This window comes from Pinus tabuliformis, chromosome 7, assembly GCF_031772625.1.
Source record: "Pinus tabuliformis cultivar Carrire ecotype Pingquan chromosome 7, CPIR1, whole genome shotgun sequence".
In the NCBI taxonomy this organism is placed as follows: Eukaryota; Viridiplantae; Streptophyta; class Pinopsida; order Pinales; family Pinaceae; genus Pinus; species Pinus tabuliformis.
The window spans coordinates 125516496-125528224 of NC_142293.1; positions in this window are offsets into that span (position 1 = coordinate 125516496).

Consider the following 11729-nt stretch of genomic DNA (forward strand, 5'->3'; position numbering starts at 1 on the left):
TGGTGACCTGACTCAAGGGCCAAGAAATATGAGAAAACCCCAACACAAACCTGCGGTAGAAGTTGGCAAGACCTAGAAAGCTGCGGAGCTCTGTTAGAGTGGTTGGAGAGGGCCAATCCCGAATGACTTGGACGTTGGCTGGATCAACATGCACCCCCTGTTCATCAATGATGTATCCCAGATACTGAACCTGGGTCATGCCAAAAGTGCATTTCTCCAAATTGGCACATAGCTTGTGTTGCCGCAGTGTTTGGAGAACCTGTCGGATGTGGTGGAGGTGCTCTTCCCAACTCTGGCTGAAGATCAGAATGTCATCCAAGTATACTACTACAAAGGAGTTGGTGAATGGCCGTAAGATGTCATCCATTAGCCTCATAAAGGTTGCAGGAGCATTCGTCAATCCGAAAGGCATGACCAACCATTCGAAGAGGCCCTCCTTGGTTTGAAGGCAGTCTTCCACACATCAGAGGGTTCGATTAGTACCTGGTGATATCCTGACTTCAGATCGATCTTGCTGAAATATTTCGCCCCCTTTAGTTGGTCTAGGAGGTCATCAATCCGCGGGATCGGGTACCTATTATGGACAGTGATCTTGTTCAGCGCCCGATAGTCAATACAGAGTCTCCACGTCCCATCCTTCTTCTGTACCAACACGATCGGGTTCCCACAGGGCGATGAACTCGGACGGATGTGACCTTTCTGCAGGAGCTCCTGAATCTGCCTCTTGATTTCATTGTTCTCCAGAACGGAGCGCCGATAAATTGGTCCATTGGGTAGCGGCGCACCTGGGGTCAGATCGATAGAGTGCTTGACTTGACAGTGCAGAGGAACTCCTGCCAGAGAGGTGAAGATGTCCTCGTACTCCTCCACAATCTTGTCCATCTGTAGTTGTCATGTAGAGGGACCCCGTCTGGAGGCCGTGGCCACTGTCTTCTTCTTTCCTTGAGGGCGTATCATCAAGAAAACAAATTTCCTGGTTTTGGAAATGATCTTACTGCATTGTTTTGCAGTAATCAAAGAGATGGCGGCAGGTGGTGCTACCTCTGGTATCCTGAACAACTTATTTCCCAATGTAATAATAACAGCACGGGGTCTTGATTCATACACAGCATGTCGCTTCCACAAGTATGGTTGTCCTAGTAATACATCACAAACTTCAAGGGGAGCAATGTCACACAATACCTCATCCGTGAAGGGCTTGATGTTGTATGGAAGGTGACACTGCTGGCTCACGCGAAGATCTCGTCCTTGGTGCAGCCACCCAATGGTGTATGGTTGTGGATGTGCTGTGGTCGGTAAGCCCAACCGCTTCACGACCTCTGCCAAAATGAGGTTCTTTTGACTCCCGCTATCAACAATGAACTGTATCGGGGAGCCCTTTACCCACATCTGAGAGTGGAAGAGACGCTCCTCCTCCTCTGGATCTTCGGGTTCATTTTTCTGGATCTTTGCGGTAGCAACAGTGGCGTTGGGATCCGCATCAATGATCTGCTTCCCTTTTTCATACCCCTTATCGGGTTCTGACTCAGAGTCGGAACATGCATCTGATTCTGAAACCTTTAGCTCAGCCACCAGTGACTGCTTGGCCCGACACTCACTTGTGTTGTGAGTGGAGCTCTTATGGAACTCGCACCATTTTCCAGTGTCCTTTCTCGGCTTCGCGGCGCTGTTCTTTGCTTGCAGCTTCGGCTGGTTGTCTTGGGCTGTCCCGCCTTGGCTTTGTCCTTTGTTCTATGGTTTCGGGGCACCTTTCCCCTGCTTTGGATTCGCAGATCCAAAATCTCACTTCTTTTGTTTCAACTTCTGCTCGACCTTGACGGCATATCGGTATGCTGCGCCGAGCGAGGGGATGTTTAGGAATTGTATTTCTTCCTGGATGTACTTATGCAGGCAGCCACGGTATTTGAGTATCAAATGTTGCTCTGAATCCTTGATACCCAACTTTGTGTGAAGGGTATGGAAAAGATTGGCGAACTCCGGCACGTCTTGGTCCCTTCCCTACCGCAGCGTGGTCCACTTTATGTATTCATCTTCATAGCTTCCAACAGGGTAGTACTGCTCCTTGATGGCATCCCGGAATGAATCCCAGGTGGGTGCGGCTGAAAATAGTGAGCCAGTACTTTCATCCTTCTGCTCGCAGTAGGTTTCCCACCAGTCCTTGACGTGGGGGGCTGCTTTGAGGAGAGAAAAAACAATCTTTTCCCGACTCGAAAAATCATGAACAGAAAAATAACCCTCTAGCAGATTTAACCATTTATCTACGGCATCTGCGTCTATCTGACCCTCAAATATGGGGATTTCAAAATTAATTTGTACCTTAAAGGGTGTGGCGTTTCCAGAGTAGCTGCTGGAAGCTGATGCGTCGCTTCTGGGTAGCCGCTGAAGGATCTGGGCAAAGTTGTCCATCATCGTGTTCCGTTGTCGCTCGAGGGCTTCTTCGAGCAAGATTTTGATGGGATCTCCTGCCCCCTCGTCTTTCTTCTCATCCGCCATGGGAGGCCGTCGGGATTTGCGAGGCTGGTCTTGCAAAGGTTCAACCAGTTCAAGCCCTAACTCCTTATATCCCGACCTTGTTGGGGACATGCAAAGAAAAACAGAGAAAAAGCAGACCACTCTGATACCACTGATCCGGATTTAAACAGGAACGCAACAAATTACAGAGATAACCATATACACAGCGATGCAGCGGAAATAATACTTCATTTCATTAATGGAAAATACTGAAATATGCTTACAACCAAAAATGGAAATAAACTAGCTAGGGCGATGGTAGCTTATCTCTGAGAAGAGATGTGATGGCTACATGCCTCTGAACTGTGTTACAATGAGGCTCGAAGGCCTATTTATTGTTGAGAAACAATGAAAAACCCTTAACATTCCAAAACCTAACCCTAGGAGATGAAACGCCAAACTGTGGGCCCCGTTTGGGGTAAATTGGTACATCAACTTCCCGGGGGCGTAACTTTGGCATATGATCTCCGTTTGACGCATACAATAGCTCGTTAGAAAGATCTATCCGAGCACTACCATTGTTGGAATGGGCAACATCGGTCCATTTCATGGACCCATGTTGCCCCCGGATTCCCCAAAAAACGTTGTTTAGGGCCTCAAAACGGCTCCGGAAGTTCAGGACCCGAAAAACTGCTAAAAATAGTAAGTTGTGCTACAATTAAGGAAACTGAAAATGCTGAGAAGGACAATGGTGGGGGTCCAGGTGGACTTGGCAGGTGGCCACCAATATCCACCTGGATCATTCCTCCCCCCTAGGAAGCAATGGTCCCCATTGCGTTGAGCTCCTCCATGAGATGAGGAAAATTTTGCTGAACTTGTTCCCTGGTGAGCCACTTGCCCTGCTGAAGGAGTTGGCCTGCTTTGACAACTCGATACAGTTGGATATTCTGTTGGCGAGTGTTCTTGATCTGTGTGTCCATGATCCGATCAGTTGCAGCTTGTTCCATGCAATCTGGATTTAATTCTGTGGGTTTGAGTTGTTCTGCAATGTCGGATGTGTCTAGCAATGGTGGAAAGTATGGCCGAAGGCGATCCACATTGAACACTGGGTGCAGGCCAAGGAATGGGGGAATGCTGAGCTCAAATGCATTGTCTCCCATAGCCTTAGTAATGGTGTAAGGACCATATCGGAGTGGTCTCAATTTCCGATAGGCTCCAGTAAGGCGTTCCTTTTGCAAATGCAACCAGACTTTGTCGCCCACCTGAAACTTGTGTGGCACCCGATGTTGATCATGTCGCTGCTTGTACTTGGCATTTGATTTCTCAAGAATGTCATGGACCTGCTGGCGAATATGTTGGATGCGCTCAATGAAGCTGGTGGCCTTATCTGTTTCGGACTGGACATGAGCTGAATTCATGTGAGTAGCTGCAAGTGGCATGGCCACATCAATGGGGCATAGTGGCTGGAATCCCAAACCCACCTGAAAAAGGCTATGGCCAGTGGAGCTGTGAAGAGCTCGGTTGTAGCTGTGCTGAACATAGGGGAGGCTCTCGTCCCATGTGCGTGGATGCTTTGAGTTATACATGCGCAGAATGTGCACAATCATCCTATTGACAACCTCTGTCTGGCCATCAGTTTGAGGATGGAAGGCTGTGGACTTCGTGAGTTTGGTGTCCAGCATTGACCAGAGACTGGACCAAAATGTGCTGAGAAACCGACTGTCCCGATCTGAGATGATAGACTGTGGGATCCCAAAGTGCACCCACACTCGTTCAAAGAAGAGTTTAGCAGTGGCTTTTGCTGTGATATTCTTCTTGCAGGCCATCATAATGGCCATCTTCGAGAACCTGTCGACGACCACAAAAACACAGTCATTTCCATGCTTAGTGGAAGGAAGGCCTGACATGTAATCCATGGAGATGGATTCCCAAGGTCGACTAGGGGTAGGCAACGGGGTATAGAGGCCGTGCTTCTTAATGGTCGGTTTGGCAATGGCACAGGCAGTACATGATCTGATGTACTTCCCAACATCCTGTCGAAGATTCGGCCAATAGAAATAATTTTGCAGTACTGCCACTGTTTTCTCGACCCCGAAATGCCCAGCAGCCCGACTGTAGTGTGCTTCCCAAATCATCTTGGCACGCTCGCTTGAAGGAACACAAAGGTGACCGAGGTGGCATAATAGGGCATCCTGGAGGTGAAAATCTGCAACACGCCGACCCTCCAAGAGTGTCTGGTATGTGTGGCCGAATTCTGGGTCGCTTTTGTAGAGAAGTGGCCAATCAGAAGTCTCGTGCCCACAAGAGTTGAGCACGGTGGTTAACGCCATGATCGGTGGTCGACTGAGGCAATCTGCAACATTATTGGTGCTGCCCTTTTTATACTTGATATTCAAGTGAAACTGTTGCAGGTATGTAGACCACTTCTGATGGCGATCATTCTGCAATTTCCCTTGGGTCTGTATGAACTGCAGGGGTCGGTGGTCTGTGTGGATGACCGTTTCCTTCCCCAAAATGTAATGCTTCCATTGTCGGCAGGCCTGTACAATGGAATACATCTCTTTATCATAAGTGGGGTACTTCCGGACTGTGTCTGAAAGTGTTTCACTGTGATATGCCACTGGATGTCCATGTTGAGTAAGGACTGCCCCAATAGCATAGTCAGAGGCATCTGTCTCGACCTCAAATGGTTGTTGTAAATCTGGTAACGCGAGCACTGGTGCCGTGCAGAGGCGATCCTTCAACTCCCGAATGCCTTCTGTTGAGATTCAGACCAAAAGAATTTTGCTTTCGCCCCTCCCTTGGTGACTTGACTCAAGGGCCAAGAAATATGAGAAAACCCCAACACAAACCTGCGGTAGAAGTTGGCAAGACCTAGAAAGCTGCGGAGCTCTGTTAGAGTGGTTGGAGAGGGCCAATCCCGAATGACTTGGACCTTGGCTGGATCGACATGCACCCCCTGTTCATCAATGATGTATCCCAGATACTGAACCTGGGTCATGCCAAAAGTGCATTTCTCCAAATTGGCACATAGCTTGTGTTGCCGCAGTGTTTGGAGAACCTGTCGGATGTGGTGGAGGTGCTCTTCCCAACTCTGGCTGAAGATCAGAATGTCATCCAAGTATACTACTACAAAGGAGTTGGTGAATGGCCGCAAGATGTCATCCATTAGCCTCATAAAGGTTGCAGGAGCATTCGTCAATCCGAAAGGCATGACCAACCATTCGAAGAGGCCCTCCTTGGATTTGAAGGCAGTCTTCCACACATCAGAGGGTTCGATTGGTACCTGGTGATATCCTGACTTCAGATCGATCTTGCTGAAATATTTCGCCCCCTTTAGTTGGTCTAGGAGGTCATCAATCCGCGGGATCGGGTACCTATTACGGACAGTGATCTTGTTCAGCGCCCGATAGTCAATACAGAGTCTCCACGTCCCATCCTTCTTCTGTACCAACACGATCGGGCTCCCACAGGGCGATGAACTCGGACGGATGTGACCTTTCTGCAGGAGCTCCTGAATCTGCCTCTTGATTTCATTGTTCTCCAGAACGGAGCGCCGATAAATTGGTCCATTGGGTAGCGGCGCACCTGGGGTCAGATCGATGGAGTGCTTGACTTGACAGTGCAGAGGAACCCCTGCCGGGAGGTGAAGATGTCCTCGTACTCCTCCACAATCTTGTCCATCTGTAGTTGTCGTGCAGAGGGACCTCGTTTGGAGGCCGCGGCCACTGTCTTCTTCTTTCCTTGAGGGCGTATCATCAGGAAAACAAATTTCCTGGTTTTGGAAATGATCTTACTGCATTGTTTTGCAGTAATCAAAGAGATGGCGGCAGGTGGTGCTACCTCTGGTATCCTGAACAACTTATTTCCCAATGTAATAATAACAGCACGGGGCCTTGATTCATACACAGCATGTCGCTTCCACAAGTATGGTTGTCCTAGTAATACATCACAAACTTCAAGGGGAGCAATGTCACACAATACCTCATCCGTGAAGGGCTTGATGTTGTATGGAAGGCGACACTGCTGGCTCACGCGAAGATCTCGTCCTTGGTGAAGCCACCCAATGGTGTATGGTTGTGGATGTGCTGTGGTCGGTAAGCCCAACCGCTTCACGACCTCTGCCGAAATGAGGTTCTTTTGACTCCCGCTATCAACAATGAACTGTATCGGGGAGCCCTTTACCCACATCTGGGAGTGGAAGAGACGCTCCTCCTCCTCTGGATCTTCGGGTTCATTTTTCTGGATCTTTGCGGTAGCAACAGTGGCGCTGGGATCCGCATCAATGATCTGCTTCCCTTTTTCATACCCCTTATCGGGTTCTGACTCAGAGTCGGAACATGCATCTGATTCTGAAACCTTTAGCTCAGCCACCAGTGACTGCTTGGCCCGACACTCACTTGTGTTGTGAGTGGAGCTCTTATGGAACTCGCACCATTTTCCAGTGTCCTTTCTCGGCTTCGCGGTGCTTTGCTTGCAGCTTCGGCTGGTTGTCTTGGGCTGTCCCGCCTTGGCTTTGTCCTTTGTTCTGTGGTTTAGGGGCACCTTTCCCCTGCTTTGGATTCGCAGATCCAAAGTCTCGCTTCTTTTGTTTAAACTTCTGCTCGACCTTGACGGCATATCGGTATGCTGCGCCGAGCGAGGGGATGTTTAGGAATTGTATTTCTTCCTGGATGTACTTGTGCAGGCAGCCACGGTATTTGAGTATCAAATGTTGCTCCGAATCCTTGATACCCAACTTTGTGCGAAGGGTATGGAAAAGATTGGTGAACTCCGGCACGTCTTGGTCCCTTCCCTGCCGCAGTGTGGTCCACTTTATGTATTCATCCTCATAGCTTCCGACAGGGTAGTACTGCTCCTTGATGGCATCCCGGAACGAATCCCAGGTGGGTGCGGCTGAAAATAGTGAGCCAGTACTTTCATCCTTCTGCTCGCAGTAGGTTTCCCACCAGTCCTTGACGTGGGGGGCTGCTTTGAGGAGAGAAAAAACAATCTTTTCCCGACTCGAAAATTCATGAACAGAAAAATAACCCTCTAGCAGATTTAACCATTTATCTACGGCATCTGCGTCTATCTGACCCTCGAATATGGGGATTTCAAAATTAACTTGTACCTTAAAGGGTGTGGCGTTTCCAGAGTAGCTGCTGGAAGCCGATGCGTCGCTTCTGGGTAGCCGCTGAAGGATCTGGGCAAAGTTGTCCATCATCGCGTTCCGTTGTCGCTCGAGGGCTTCTTCGAGCAAGATTTTGATGGGATCTCCTGCCCCCTCGTCTTTCTTCTCGTCCGCCATGGGAGGCCGTCGGGATTTGCGAGGCTGGTCTTGCAAAGGTTCAACCAGTTCAAGCCCTAACTCCTTATATCCCGACCTTGTTGGGGACATGCAAAGAAAAACAGAGAAAAAGCAGACCACTCTGATACCACTGATCCGGATTTAAACAGGAACGCAACAAATTACAGAGATAACCATATACACAAAGATGCAGCGGAAATAATACTTCATTTCATTAATGGAAAATACTGAAATATGCTTACAACCAGAAATGGAAATAAACTAGCTAGGGCGATGGTAGCTTATCTCTGAGAAGAGATGTGATGGCTACATGCCTCTGAACTGTGTTACAATGAGGCTCGAAGGCCTATTTATTGTTGAGAAACAATGAAAAACCCTTAACATTCCAAAACCTAACCCTAGGAGATGAAACGCCAAACTGTGGGCCCCGTTTGGGGTAAATTGGTACATCAACTTCCCGGGGTCGTAACTTTGGCATATGATCTCCGTTTGACGCGTACAATAGCTCGTTAGAAAGATCTATCCGAGCACTACCATTGTTGGAATGGGCAACATCGGTCCATTTCATGGACCCATGTTGCCCCCGGATTCCCCAAAAAACGTCGTTTAGGGCCTCAAAACGGCTCCGGAAGTTCAGGACCCGAAAAACTGCTAAAAATAGTAAGTTGTGCTACAATTAAGGAAACTGAAAATGCTGAGAAAGACAATGGTGGGGGTCCAGGTGGACTTGGCAGGTGGCCACCAATATCCACCTGGATCATTCCTCCCCCCTTAGGAAGCAATGGTCCCCATTGCGTTGAGCTCCTCCATGAGATGAGGAAAATTTTGCTGAACTTGTTCCCTGGTGAGCCACTTGCCCTGCTGAAGGAGTTGGCCTGCTTTGACAACTCGATACAGTTGGATATTCTGTTGGCGAGTGTTCTTGATCTGTGTGTCCATGATCCGATCAGTTGCAGCTTGTTCCATGCAATCTGGATTTAATTCTGTGGGTTTGAGCTGTTCTGCAATGTCGGATGTGTCTAGCAATGGTGGAAAGTATGGCCGAAGGCGGTCCACATTGAACACTGGGTGCAGGCCAAGGAATGGGGGAATGCTGAGCTCAAATGCATTGTCTCCCATAGCCTTAGTAATGGTGTAAGGACCATATCGGAGTGGTCTCAATTTCCGATAGGCTCCAGTAAGGCGTTCCTTTTGCAAATGCAACCAGACTTTGTCGCCCACCTGAAACTTGTGTGGCACCCGATGTTGATCATGTCGCTGCTTGTACTTGGCATTTGATTTCTCAAGAATGTCATGGACCTGCTGGCGAATATGTTGGATGCGCTCAATGAAGCTGGTGGCCTTATCTGTTTCGGACTGGACATGAGCTGAATTCATGTGAGTAGCTGCAAGTGGCATGGCCACATCAATGGGGCATAGTGGCTGGAATCCCAAACCCACCTGAAAAGGGCTATGGCCAGTGGAGCTGTGAAGAGCTCGGTTGTAGCTGTGCTGAACATAGGGGAGGCTCTCGTCCCATGTGCGTGGATGCTTTGAGTTATACATGCGCAGAATGTGCACAATCATCCTATTGACAACCTCTGTCTGGCCATCAGTTTGAGGATGGAAGGCTGTGGACTTCGTGAGTTTGGTGTCCAGCATTGACCAGAGACTGGACCAAAATGTGCTGAGAAACCGACTGTCCCGATCTGAGATGATAGACTGTGGGATCCCAAAGTGCACCCACACTCGTTCAAAGAAGAGTTTAGCAGTGGCTTCTGCTGTGATATTCTTCTTGCAGGCCATCATAATGGCCATCTTCGAGAACCTGTCGACGACCACAAAAACACAGTCATTTCCATGCTTAGTGGAAGGAAGGCCTGACATGTAATCCATGGAGATGGATTCCCAAGGTCGACTAGGGGTAGGCAACGGGGTATAGAGGCCGTGCTTCTTAATGGTCGGTTTGGCAATGGCACAGGCAGTACATGATCGGATGTACTTCCCAACATCCTGTCGAAGATTCGGCCAATAGAAATAATTTTGCAGTACTGCCACTGTTTTCTCGACCCCGAAATGCCCAGCAGCCCGACTGTAGTGTGCTTCCCAAATCATCTTGGCACGCTCGCTTGAAGGAACACAAAGGTGACCGAGGTGGCATAATAGGGCATCCTGGAGGTGAAAATCTGCAACACGCCGACCCTCCAAGAGTGTCTGGTATGTGTGGCCGAATTCTGGGTCGCTTTTGTAGAGAAGTGGCCAATCAGAAGTCTCGTGCCCACAAGAGTTGAGCACGGTGGTTAGCGCCATGATCGGTGGTCGACTGAGGCAATCTGCAACATTATTGGTGCTGCCCTTTTTATACTTGATATTCAAGTGAAACTGTTGCAGGTATGTAGACCACTTCTGATGGCGATCATTCTGCAATTTCCCTTGGGTCTGTATGAACTGCAGGGGTCGGTGGTCTGTGTGGATGACCGTTTCCTTCCCCAAAATGTAATGCTTCCATTGTCGGCAGGCCTGTACAATGGAATACATCTCTTTATCATAAGTGGGGTACTTCCGGACTGTGTCTGAAAGTGTTTCACTGTGATATGCCACTGGATGTCCATGTTGAGTAAGGACTGCCCCAATAGCATAGTCAGAGGCATCTGTCTCGACCTCAAATGGTTGTTGTAAATCTGGTAACGCGAGCACTGGTGCCGTGCAGAGGCGATCCTTCAACTCCCTGAATGCCTTCTGTTGAGATTCAGACCAAAAGAATTTTGCTTTCGCCCCTCCCTTGGTGACTTGACTCAAGGGCCAAGAAATATGAGAAAACCCCAACACAAACCTGCGGTAGAAGTTGGCAAGACCTAGAAAGCTGCGGAGCTCTGTTAGAGTGGTTGGAGAGGGCCAATCCCGAATGACTTGGACCTTGGCTGGATCGACATGCACCCCCTGTTCATCAATGATGTATCCCAGATACTGAACCTGGGTCATGCCAAAAGTGCATTTCTCCAAATTGGCACATAGCTTGTGTTGCCGCAGTGTTTGGAGAACCTGTCGGATGTGGTGGAGGTGCTCTTCCCAACTCTGGCTGAAGATCAGAATGTCATCCAAGTATACTACTACAAAGGAGTTGGTGAATGGCCGCAAGATGTCATCCATTAGCCTCATAAAGGTTGCAGGAGCATTCGTCAATCCGAAAGGCATGACCAACCATTCGAAGAGGCCCTCCTTGGATTTGAAGGCAGTCTTCCACACATCAGAGGGTTCGATTGGTACCTGGTGATATCCTGACTTCAGATCGATCTTGCTGAAATATTTCGCCCCCTTTAGTTGGTCTAGGAGGTCATCAATCCGCGGGATCGGGTACCTATTACGGACAGTGATCTTGTTCAGCGCCCGATAGTCAATACAGAGTCTCCACGTCCCATCCTTCTTCTGTACCAACACGATCGGGCTCCCACAGGGCGATGAACTCGGACGGATGTGACCTTTCTGCAGGAGCTCCTGAATCTGCCTCTTGATTTCATTGTTCTCCAGAACGGAGCGCCGATAAATTGGTCCATTGGGTAGCGGCGCACCTGGGGTCAGATCGATGGAGTGCTTGACTTGACAGTGCAGAGGAACCCCTGCCGGGGAGGTGAAGATGTCCTCGTACTCCTCCACAATCTTGTCCATCTGTAGTTGTCATGCAGAGGGACCTCGTTTGGAGGCCGCGGCCACTGTCTTCTTCTTTCCTTGAGGGCGTATCATCAGGAAAACAAATTTCCTGGTTTTGGAAATGATCTTACTGCATTGTTTTGCAGTAATCAAAGAGATGGCGGCAGGTGGTGCTACCTCTGGTATCCTGAACAACTTATTTCCCAATGTAATAATAACAGCACGGGGCCTTGATTCATACACAGCATGTCGCTTCCACAAGTATGGTTGTCCTAGTAATACATCACAAACTTCAAGGGGAGCAATGTCACACAATACCTCATCCGTGAAGGGCTTGATGTTGTATGGAAGGCGACACTGC